The sequence below is a fragment of the Chiloscyllium plagiosum genome, chromosome 3 (genome assembly GCF_004010195.1).
Source record: "Chiloscyllium plagiosum isolate BGI_BamShark_2017 chromosome 3, ASM401019v2, whole genome shotgun sequence".
Classification (NCBI taxonomy): domain Eukaryota; kingdom Metazoa; phylum Chordata; class Chondrichthyes; order Orectolobiformes; family Hemiscylliidae; genus Chiloscyllium; species Chiloscyllium plagiosum.
The window spans coordinates 67037856-67051231 of record NC_057712.1 but is presented as its reverse complement, the minus strand read 5'-3'; positions in this window follow the sequence as shown (position 1 = coordinate 67051231).

Here is a 13376-nt window from a genome sequence, read left to right as displayed (position 1 = left end):
GGAAGGTGTACAGGCAAGCTCTTCTTCCTCCAAGGTTAGCCTGATGTTGTGAACAACCTTCTCTCACGAGAAACCATCTGTGCCATTGAGAATCTTGTAAGGTGTTTGGAAAATGTAGCTGTAATCTTAGGTTAGCTTGTCTGTGAAAGACAAATTGTAGGTAAATGGGGATTACAACCATTTAGAGTGTATGAGTGTAAGAAGTAGGTTTTATTGAAGTGTAATACAGTGATTGTAGGACAGTGTAGAATGGCGGTGGCAGGGCATTTCTTTAGCGTGCCATGAGACGTAAGTATAGTTTGGGAATGATGCGGCTATGATGAGAAGTAACTTAAGCTATCTACCTACCTTAACAGCTCTGGTTATTCAATTTTTTTTTCCAGTTTGCATTGGTGTTCTTGGTGCCTTTCTTCTTGCTTTCATACCCTCAGCAATCTCTTCCCAATATATCCTGAGACAATGCTTGGAGAGTTCCTTGAACCCAAGAGATAAAACTTCCACTGGGTGCACTAAGGTTTCCAGTACACCATTGGTGTTTTTCGCTTCCTCCTTCACATATTTATTGATTATATTGTTTACACAGTCACTGCAAATAAAATACACTTGCCCTTTAAATGATATTCACTGCTGGATTCCTGATATTGCTTCACTCCCCCTCACTAGATATCCCTGTAGGCGTACAACTAATGAACAACATTGAATCCACACATGAATCATAGGAATCATTATGCAGCATTCAATATCTGTACTGACTGTAATAAATGGTGTAGGCAGTCTGTGCCTCCAATCCTGCATGCTCACTCTAGAATGCAATCTGATGTTTGAGGACAATGTCAGGTGGACAAACCTTATTATTTCCATAATTATGTAACAGTTTCCCAGGTTCCTCTCATTTACTATCTGACAGCTGGCATTACTGTGGGAACTGCTCTTTCAGGCTGAGGAAACACCCAGAAGGGAAAACATCTGATAAATTATTACAAAAGTTCTATTTTGTTTTCACAGTGTCTTTAACCTAAACGCTTTATATCATTGCATTTGTTATTTGAATCAGCTAAAACATTGCAAAATTGATGGAAACAAAAATATCGCAACATAACCATTTAATGGTTAGCTATTAAAACAAGTCAAATCAGAAGAAATACAAATTTATAAGTAAGAGAATAAAAAATACTCTGTCCTTTAAATTGTGTGAGAATGTACATGTCTCCACTGATCAGCTTATTTGTTTCTGTTTATTAGTGTTCTGTTCTGGAGAGCTTTTCTGGAGAACAATGAGAACATAGCAGAGAAGTCTAGGCACCTTGCCAGCTTGAAAGACAGTCCTTGCACTGCTCTAGAGTGAAGAATAGGATTTGACCTTTAGTATGTGAGAGCTTTCAACAACATTGTAATTCACAGTCATTTTCAGTTCCTTTCAAATGTAACTAATTGTTTGCCCTTTATATTAATAAATAATGTTGAAGAAACCTCTTGTGAGAGACAATTTTGAGTAGTATACAGGATATAGAAGGTAATAACATGAGAAATTAGAAAAGAAATGCCACATAGTATTCTCAAATTGTAAACATGTATTACCAACATTTATTACCCTTCTGAGGAAGGGTCACCGGACCCGAAACGTTCTGATTTCTCTTTAGATATGCTGCCAGACCTACTGAGCTTTTACAGCAACTTCTGTTTTTGTTTCTGATTTACAGGATCCGTAATTCTTTTGGTCTTTGTAAACATTTATTAATCTGTTAATTTTCAGTATTTATTAGTTATAAATGTGCTTGCTAATTATCTTTTCAAAAGCATTCGCTGCTTTTGTAAGGAGTATAATACAATGCATCATGGGTTTCTGCATCATAGTATTTTTTCATGTTTACAATTAAATATTAAAGTTAGACTGGATTCCCAAGAAGACACAGATAACTTAAATCTTCAATTATTCCGTTCCTGCCTTCAATCAATTAAAGACTGAGTGAAATGAAACCACAAAAGCATTGGAAAAAAAAGTGTTTAAATTTTGAGCAACAATGAAATATTATGGCTCAGAAAGAGGCCATTCATCCATCGTGTCTGTGTTCTCCAAAAAAAATTAAAAGCTAGCTGCCTGCCTGAATTTCACCCTCCAGCATCTGCTCCACAGTCCTGCAGGTTATCATATTTCAGATGAAGGTTTTGGCTCTGTTTAAACAAGTTGATGGATTCTGACTCCACTGTCAAACTGGACAGTGAATTCTAGACACCCACCATCCTCAAGGTGAAAATGTTAAACCTCATGACCCCCTCTAACCTTATACCAATCATCTCAAATCTCTGCCCTTGGTAACTAGACTCTCTTCAAGGGGAAATAGGTTTGTTCCCTCCATCTATATACCTCATTATTTTGTGCACCTCAATGAGGAAGGCAGATCAATCTCTTCACCAGAATGAGTAGATGAGAAAATGGGTGGCTATGCTGAATGCAACCCATATAGAGCCATAGCGCTGTACAGCATGGAAACAGACCCTTTGGTCCAACTCATAAATCAGATAGACCAGATATCCTAAATTAATTTAGTCCTATTTGCCAGCATTTGGCCCATATCCCTCTAAAACCTTCCTATTCATATACCCATCCAGATAGATGCCTTTTAAATGCTGTAATTGTACCAGCCTCCATCACTTCCTGTGGCAGCTCATTCCATACACACACCACCCTCTGCATGAAAAAAGTTGCCTCTCAGGTCCCTTCTAAATACTTCCCCTCTCACCTTCAACCAATGCCCTCTAGTTTGTGATGAGGGACCTAGGAGCACATGGTAATGGGTGACTGTGATAAAAGCAAACCATGTCATAACATGGCGTGGGGTGGATATAAATACATGGAAGGATAGAATCAAGTTTAGCTTGTCACCTCTCTTGGTGAGGATTGGGCAAGACGTGACATGAGGCTTTCCTTGATCAAAATCCCCATAAGGATACTTTAGGACATCTGCCCTAAATGTGATCATAAGATCTTTCCGAAATCCCTTCCATGAAACTTAACTGTATGTTTGCATACCTCTTGCAACTGGATTTAAGCAGATACCCAGCAGTAGAGCATTGATTGAAGCCCAGGAGACAAAATTTGCTTGGCTTCATATTGTTAAGATTGGAGTAATCCTTCCTGAAGTAAGTCAAGAAATTGATTGCAGTCAGGCCTCATAATACAACATGGGCATGTTGTCTGTGGTATCATACCTTACCTGTGCTAGTGATCATACTGTGAATGATTGAGTGAGTAAATTCTCCAATTACAAATGATTAAACAGTCCTATTTTCTCCACCATAACAACACTAGACATGAGTGAATGACAAGAGCTCCAGAATGTTAATTTAGAAAGTCTATCCTTGGTGATCACACAATTGCAAGGAGAGGATACCTATTGACCCAACTGCTAAAGTTGAACTGTCAGAGGAAAAACTAGAAAAGTCAATCAATAGGGTGATTTTTCATAATCTATTGAGTGGGTAAACCCATGGGATCACGTGAAACACAGATCATACATCCTGACCAATAGGGACAATTTTAATCTTAGTTGCCTGTTGGGAAATTGCAATCAGGTGTACTTTTTTTTAATCCATCTGATTTGAACCTACATTGAAATTATTGAGTAATAATAGGTAGGCTGTGAAGTTACCAGTTCACAGATCCCATAAGTTTTCCATCCCGAGCACAGCCTTTGACCCTCTATTGCAGTAGGTTTAGATGTGGAAGGGTATTTAATTAGCCAGGATGGTGAAGCACCTGAACTCTGCTGCCTTCCTAACTCTGACATTCCTGTCACTGCCTACTAATGACCGTGTAAGTCCTCATGTGCTGCTGCCTGGATTAACCCAGTGATGGCCAGCCTGTTGACCATTTGAGAACACAGCTGGTGGAGAGGTAGGTAATAGCAACTTATCATCTTCCATGGTGGGGATTGAATGAGTGGGGGCATTTCTAGATCAAAGGCATTCAGTGGCTAACAGAAGAATTTGACACTGGGAAGGAGATGCCCACTGAGACTTACCCTAGCCCTTTCAGCTGACCTTCTATCCACCCAATTCCTTATGACCCCAATTCTGTAAAACCTTGTTGGATATTGCCTAATTGTGACATGGATTGGTCCTCCATCATGTACTGAAAATGTGTTGCTGGAAAAGCGCAGCTGGTCAGGCAGCATCCAGGGAATAGGAGAATCGACGTTTCGGGCATAAGCCCTTCTTCAGGAAACTGTCTTATGCCCGAAACGTCGATTCTCCTGTTCCCTGGATGCTGCCTGACCAGCTGCGCTTTTCCAGCAACACATTTCCAGCTCTGATCTCCAGCATCTGCAGACCTCACTTTCTCCTCCATCATGTAACCTCAGTGTCTATCATTTGGGTAGCAGGCATCACCTCTTTAGTGGTGTTGCTAGGCAGAACAACTGCTGGCCTCTGATTGGTCAGCAGCTCTTGATAAGTGAGACCTTTGCCCAGCATCCACTAAAAGCCCCAATATTGACCTCTCCACTGCCTGATTGGCTTGTGGTTCGAAGGACCTAAGCAAAAGTAAGCACAGAAGGAGACCATTGAGATGTTGAGACATTGCTGACTCTCTGGAAGAGCAATTTAACTCATTTCAGTTCCCAGCCCTATTTCTGTAGACTTGCAAATTTATTCTTTTCTCATTCTCTCTTGAAAATCATACTTAAATTTCAGCTCATTCTCAGGCAGTGTATTCCAGGTAGTAAACTCTCATTGAGTAAAAAACATTTTCCTTTGGTTCATTTGCTATAGACTTTAAATCTGTAATGTCTGTTTCTTAATCCTTCTGCCAATGGGACAGTTTCTGTATCATTCTATCTCTGTCTCTAGTCTGCACTATTTTGAATAATTCCATTAAATCTCTTCTATTTCTGAAAGAGATCAACCCCAGCTTCTTTGAACTATTCATGTAACTGAAGTCCCTTATCTCCCGAACCATTTGTTTGATACTTTTCTGCATCCTCTCTAAAGTCTTTGTATAATTTAAAAGTATGGTGTACAGACTTGTTTTGGCCTCAACTAAAATATTGTGTCCAAATCTGTTGATTTTTGTACTCTATGGGTTGGATCTTTGCTATTTGATGGGTAACTTATCTTGGAAAATTTCTAACTCTGGGGATAGGGAAGGATAGGATCAGACCTTTTACCACTGGATGTATATCAAAGGTTTCCACAGGCTTCTGAATGCCAAAGTGAGCTGGTTAAAAGACCTGACGTGGTTCTCTGAGATTTTGCCCCAATCCTTTCATTAAATTTAGTCATCAATCTCATATCCAATCACCTCTATCCACTCACCATTCCACCCTCAATGGACCTTCATGGCATTAATGGCAACTTAAGCCTGGAACATTTATAGTCCTACACCATGTTATTGCCAACTCACACCAAACCACCCACCATATTTTCCGTGCTAACTCACCCAATGCCAATCAAGTGCAGATCTCAGGGGTCATGTTGAATTGAAATAAAATGAAAGTCTAAATATTTATCATAGCCTTAACTAAATTTAAATAGCATCCATTCATTAAGACACATTTAACCATTTAAAATCCCCTCACATGCTTAACTCCATAAAAATTAAAAGATACTATTATTCGTAACTACACATAAAATAAAGCTAATCCTTAAACATCTAATTGAGCTGTCAAATAATTATAACTGTAGAAAGCAACCAAGCAGTCATAATGCATTACATAATGACAGCCCTTGGAGAAATGTCAACAAGATACTGTATCTGTTTTCAAATAGAGATTTTCAATTCTCACAGACTGTGTAGCCTGTTCTCTTTTAAAATTTTAAAGGGCTGAGGATTTAAATCGCTTCATATCAAAACAGTTCAACAGATCTTATCCTCCCTTCAAGATTTTATGTCTTAACTAAAAAGTAATGACCTCCACATTCTGAGTTAATGCTCTTGCTACATTGAAAATGGGATCTATATTTGAGCTCAAATGGCTCCACCCCTTTCTCCTGCTAGTGAAAATAGGATCAATCGGAAATAGACGTGACAATTCCACACCTGAGACACAAACACTGTTTTTAAAATTCCTCAGAGTATCCACAACAATCTGGCCCAAGTTCTCAAATATTCCCATATATCTTTTTAACTGCTTTCTCAACCTACCCTGATATCTACAATTTATGTTGATATCAACCCAGATACCTTTGTTTATGCACTTTCAAAATGGTATCATTTAATTTATATTGCTTTTCCATTTTGTTCCCAACAAAATGTATCACTTCACATTTCTCTGTGTTAAATTGCATCTGTTGTGTGTCTGCACATTCTGCTGGCCTAAGTCTGCTGATGTCTATGTCTATCCTTCTCACAGTTCATTATATCATTGTTTTGTATCATTTGCAAAAAAAAATTGTGCCCTATCCAAGTCTAAATTAAGGGGATTAATATGAATTTCAAATGTTTCTCAAGCTTCTTATACTAAAGAGATGGATCAAACACAGATTTATAATAGCTATGAAAAGCCAAGACACTAAATGTGTATCTGAAGCTGTGGAAGACAATCAGGTTGATCCAGTCTAATCTTCATACCAGTGGGTAATATTATACAATTTAGACAGCTTTGCAATCCTCCATTGTATGTATTGTGGCTCCAACTTTGTCCTGAGTGATTTTACAGTGAAATTGGAAAAAAGGCGTGGACACTTAGACTGGTTCAGACAGAAGAAGCAAACACAACCCCCGATTAAAGTTGACCTCTATCACTTCATTCATGGTTGAAGTATCATTTAACAGACTGGAAACTTACCAGTATATTTTCAGTGTAATATAACCACATAGATCAATATCAGTTCACATTAAAAGATCTAATAAATAGTTGTATCAGTCACAGAGGTTTTTGTTCCATGGCATAACTTCCTAAAAGCTAATGCTTTTTTTGTCAGTTTATCATGTAGTAACTGTTTATTTCATACTACAATCCAAAAAAACCAAACAGAAACAAAGCTCAGATTTCTGCTTACCTTTAAAATAATGAGTAGCCAAAGAAATACAGAATAAAATAGCAGTCAAATGCTTGTTTATTTCCACATTGGAAACAACACCTATATTTAACTGTTGTAAAATTATACAATGTTGACAATATGTAAGACGATTGAATAATTCAATAAGATATCAATTTCAGGAAAGGCTGTTAGACTTTCTGAATGACAGGAAAGAGAGAGTAATGGTGGATAGTTCTTTATCAGCCTGGATGAAGGATCATAAAGCAGTTCCTCAGACCCCAGCTGTGGTCAGAACTCTGTTCTTCCGGATATATATGTTGATGACCTAAACTTTGCTGTACAATACACAATTTTATACTTTGTGAACAACAAAAAACTGAACTGTGGGGAGCATAATATTTAACTTCAAAAAGTCTGAGACTAATTGGTGGAATGGGCAGACATGACCAGAATGAGATGACAATTAATGTAGAAAAGTGTAAAGTGATTTATTTTAATAGGAAGAACATGAACTGACAACTAAAATAAAGAACTTTTACAACAGTGTAAACATGAATTATCCATTTCCTACTTCCATCATCTGATTTGAATGCCTGGGACCTTCAAAGACGAAAATGGTTTTAAAAAGGGAAAAGAAAATGATGCCTGCTGTAATCTCCTGACCAGATTGAGTCTAGATCAGGAAAACCTTGATAATCAGTAATCAATCTGAACTAAAATTAACTTGTATAAAAGGCATTGGAACTCAAATCTGTTTCCTGCTTATTTCACACCTGTCTGGAAGTTTCAAACATTGATATCGAAGTTAAAGTCATAGAGAAGTACAGCACAGAAATATACCCTTTGGTCCAACTCATTCATGGGGAGAAAGTGAGGTCTGCAGATGCTGGAGATCAGAGCTGGAAATGTGTTGCTGGAAAAGCGCAGCAGGTCAGGCAGCATCCAGGGAACAGGAGAATCGACGTTTTGGGCATAAGCCCTTCTTCCCTGTTCCCTGGATGCTGCCTGACCTGCTGCGCTTTTCCAGCAACACATTTCCAGCTCCAACTCATTCATGCCAACCAGATATCCTAAACTAATCTAGTCCCATTTGACAGAACTTGGCCCGTATCCCTCTGAATCCTTCCAACTCTCATACCCATCCACATGCCTTTTTAAATGTTGTAATTGTACCAGCCTCCACCACTTCCTCTGGCAGCTCATTCCATACACGCACCACCCTATGGGTGACAAAGTTGTCCGTTAGGTCCCTTTTAAATTTTGCCCTCTCATCCTAAACTAATGTCCTCTAGTTCTGGACTCACCCACCCCAGTGAAAAGACCTTGTCTATTTACCCTATTCATGATTTTATAAACCTTAATAAGGTCACCCCTCAACCCCCGATGCTCCAGGGAAAACAGTCCCAGTCTATTCATCCTCTCCCTGTAGCTCAAACCCTTTAATCCTGGTAACACCCTTGTAAGTATTTTCTGAACCCTTTCAAGTTTCACAACATTCTTCCGATAGGAGGGAGACTAGAATTACACACAATATTCCAAAAGTGGCCTAACCAATGTCCTGTACAGCCACAACATGACCTCTCAACTCCTATACCTAATGCTCTGACCAATAAAGGAAAGCATACCAAAAGTCTTCTTCACTATCTTATCTATCTGCAACTCCACATTCAAGGAACTATGAACCTACACTCCAAGGTCTTTTTGTTCAGCAACAACTCCCCAGAACGTTATCGTTAAGTGTATAAGTTCTGCCCTGATTTGCCTTTCCAAAATGCAGCACCTCAAATTTATCTAAATTAAACGCCATCTGCCATTCTTTGACCCATTGGTCCATCTGATCAAGATCCGATTGTACTCTGACATAACCTTCTTCACTTGGAGGTCCACTACACTTCCAATTTTGGTGTCACCTGCAAACTTACTAACTATATCTCCTATGTTCACATCCAAATTAAAGGCCTTGCTAAAATCCATGTAGGTCACATCCACTGCTCTGCCCTCATCTATCCTCTTTGTTACTTCTTCGAAAAACTCAATCAAGTTTGTGAGACATGATTTCCCACACACAAAACCATGTTGATGACCCCTAATCAATCCTTGCCTTTCCAAATACATGTAAATCCTGTCCCTCAGGATTCCCTCCAACAACTTGCCCATCACTGATGTCAGGCTCACCAGCCTATAGTTCCCTGGCTTGTCCTTACCACCTTTCTTAAATAGTGGCACCGCGTTAGCCAGCCTCCAGTCTTCCAGCACCTCATCTGTGACTATCGATGATACAAATATCTCAGCAAGGGGCCAGCAATCTCTTCCCTAGCATCCTGCAGAGTTGTAGGGTACACCTGATCAGGTCTTGGGGATTTAACCACCTTTACGTGTTTTAAGACATTCAGCACCTCCTCCTCTGTAATATGGACATTTTTCAAGATGTCACCATCTATTTCTTCACATTCTATATCTTCCATATCCTTCTCCACAGTAAACACTGATGCAAAACACCCAATTATTATCTCCCCTATCTCCTGTGGTTCCACACAAAAAGTGCCTTGTTGATCTTTGAGGGGTCTACTCTCTCCCTAGTTACCCTTTTCTCCTTAATGCATGCATAAACTTCCTTCGGATTCTTCTTAACCCTATTTGCCAAAGTGATCTCATGTTCCCTTTTTGCCCTCTTGATTTCCCCCTTCCTATTGCCTTTCTATTCTTCTAAGGATTCACTCAGTCTCTGCCGTCTATACCAGATATATGCTTCCTTCTTTTTCTTGACCAAAACCTCAATTTCTTTCGTCATCCAGCATTCCCTACACCTACCAGTCTTGCCTTTCACCATAATGGAAATACACTGTCTCTGGATTCTTGTAACCTTATTTTTGAAGGCTTCCCATTTTCCAGCCGTCCCTTTACCTGTGAACATCTGGCCCCTCATCAAGTTTTGAAAGTTTTTGCCTAATACCATCAAAATTGGCCATTCAGAACTTTAACTTTTAGATCCGGTCTATCCTTTTTCATCACAATTTTAAAATTAATAGAATTATGGTCACTGGCCCCAATTGCTCTCCACTGACGCCTCAGTCACCTGCCCTGCCTTATTTCCAAACAGTAGATCAAGTTTTGCACCTTCTCTAGTCGGTAAATCCACATACTGAATTAGAATGTTTTCTTGTACACATCTAACAATTTCATCTCCAACTAAACCCCAGCACTATGGCAGTGCAAGTCTATGTTTGCAAATTTAAAATCCCCTACCATTACCACCCTTTATTCTTACAGATAACTGAGATCTCCTTACAAATTTGTCAATTTCCCGCTGACTTTTTTTTGGGGGAGGGGGTCTATAGTACAATTCCAATAAGATGATCATCCCTCTCTTATTTCTCAGTTCCACCCAAGAAATTTTCCTGGATGTATTCCCAAGAATATCCTCCCTAAATAGAGTCATAATATTATCCCTTTTACTACTTTAGTATTCGCGGTTTATAACACAAGTTCCCAGTTGAAATAAATAAAAGGAAACATGATGCACATCTGATTTCTTAGAGCAGGTAGAGAGGACGAATAAGAAGAATTCTTGTTCTATTGCACTTTATAACATTTAATTTGAAATATTTCACACACAGGCTGTTTGCCTGGCATAGTTGTAAATTTAAGACCAATGCAGTCATCTTGAGGTGTCCAAGTATGGAAATACTGCATGGAGACAAGTTGAATTTTATTGCAAATCCTGTAATGTTCAATGTCTTGTCATGCACTGTTGCAAATTTAATTAACAAAGTATAAACTTGGAGAGAAAAACTCACCTCTATGAAGCTCTGCTTGACTTTATTTTCCATTGACTTGATTCACTGAATGTAACCTATGTGCCAGAATTAGCTGATGATTAGTATGCTAATCCTGGTGGGGCCAATGAAAGTAACCATGCTGCCAACATCATATCCAATGATGCTGACTGACAGATAACTGCAAGATTACATCATTACAGATTCTCAACTGATAATATTAGACGCACAATATTAGCACTGAAGTTCAAATTATAAGCATCTATAGAAGAGCTTGCTCTTCCTCTTAATCAACAAAACACTTACAATTTATTACAAATTGTCTCCAATTCTAAATTGTAAAACTGTATCAGACATCAATGCAACCATTTCAGACAATACTCTTATGACTCCTGATTTAGGCTGTTTTAAAAATGACCATCAAAGCATATTTTTAAATGCAATGCAACTGTTCCCTGCTATAGGAGGGATTGTTGTGAAATGTGAAAGGGTTCAGAAAAGATTTACAAGCATGTTGCTAGGGTTGGAGGGTTTGAGCTATTGGGAGAGGCTGAATAAACCGGGGCTATCTTCCCTACTGCATCAGAGGCTAAGGGTGAACTTACAAAAGTTTATAAAATCATGAGGGGCATGGATAGGGTGAATAGCCAAGGTTTTTCCCCCAAGGTATCAGAATCCAAAACTAGAGGCCATAACTTTAAGGTGAGAAGGGAAGGATTTATAAGGGACTTAAGGGGTAACTTTTTCACACAAAGGGTGGTGTGTGTATAGGCTCGTACAATTAAAACAATTAAAAGGCATCTGAATGGGTATATGAATAGGATATGGGCCAAATGGTAGCGAGTGGGATTAGACTTATTTATAATATCTGGTTGGCATGGACGAGTCCGAATGAAGGGTCTATTTCCATGACGTATAGCTCTATGACCTTCATAAATGTGAAAATATTAACTTTCAGACAGTGGAAAATCATAGCTATAGACATATTTGGCCATGGGTTGTAACTTGCGATTGAAGTCTTTAATGTACTCCAAGATCATAAGACCATAGGAGTGGAAATAGGCCAATCAGCCCATCATGTCTGCACCACCATTCAATGAGATCATGACTAATCTGACAATTCTCAACTCCACTTTCCTGCCTTTTCCCCATAATCCTTGATTCCCTTACAAGTTAAAAATATAGTTATCTCAGCTTCGAAAATACTCAACAGCTTGGCCTCAATTGTAAAATTGTCCAGAGATTCACTACATTTTAACAGAAGAAATTTATCTTCATCTGTCCTAAGTGTGGAACACTTTATTCTGAGATGATACCCTCTGATCCTAGACTCTTCCATTAGGGAGCAAAGCTTTCCATATCTACCCTGTCAAATCCCCTAGAATCTTGGATTTCAATAAGATTGTCTCTCACTCTTCCAAATTCTAATGAGCACATGCATACCTCACCTCACAAGACAGGTTCTCCATACTTGGTATCAGTTTAGTGAAATTTCTTTGGACTGCCTCCAATGCTAATATATTTTTCCTTCAATAAGTGGCCAAATATTGCTCACAATATACCAGTTGTGGTCAGACTAGGAGAAAGTGAGGATTTGCAGATGCTGGAGATTCTCCTGCTCCTCAGATGCTGCCTGACCTGCTGCACTTTTCCAGCACCACACTCTTGACCAGCTGTGGTCAGACTAGTGTACAATTTTAGCAAAACCTTCCGACTTTTATGTTCCATGTCCTTTGAAATAAAGGCCAACATTCCATTTCTTTCCCAATACTTGCTGAACTTGGTTGCTAGCATTTTGTGATTCATGCATGAGGACTCTCAAATCCCACTGTTCTGAAGCTTTCTGCTGTCTGTCTTCATTTAATTAATGTTCAGCTCTTCTATCCTTCCTGACGAAGTGCAGGAACGTTACATTTTCCATCTGCCAAGCTTCTATCTGTTAGCTTAACACGTCCATATCCTTCAGCAGACTCTGTGTCACAATTTGCCTTCCCGCCTAGTTTTGTGTCATTTGCTAACTTGGCTACAGTACCTTCACTTTCCTCATTAAAGTTATTAACATATATTGGAAATAATTGTGTCCCTAGCAATGATCCCTGTGGCAATCCATTAATTATCATCCTGAAAATTCCCACCTTATCCTAACTGGGTCTTCTATTAGTTAGCCAATCCTCTATCCATGCAAATATACTACCTCTGAGAAAAGGTGAGGGCTGCAGATGCTGGAGATCAGAGCTGAAAACATGTTGCTGGAAAAGCGCAGCAGGTCAGGCAGCATCCAAGGAACAGGAGAATCAACGTTTCGGGCATAAGCCCTTCTTCAGGAATGAGGAAAGTGTGTCCAGCAGGCTAAGGTAAAAGGTAGGGAGGAGGGACTTGGGGGAGGGGCTTTGGAAATGCAATAGGTGGAGGGAGGTCAAGGTGAGGGTGATAGGCCGGAGTGGGGTGGAGGCGGAGAGATCAGGAAGATGATTGCAGGTTAGGAAGGTGGTGCTGAGTTTGAGGGATTTGACTGAGACAAGGTGGGGGGAGGGGAAATGAGGAAACTGGAGAAATCCGAGTTCAGCCCTTGTGGTTGGAGGGTTCCCAGGCAGAAGATGAGGCGCTCTTCCTCCAACC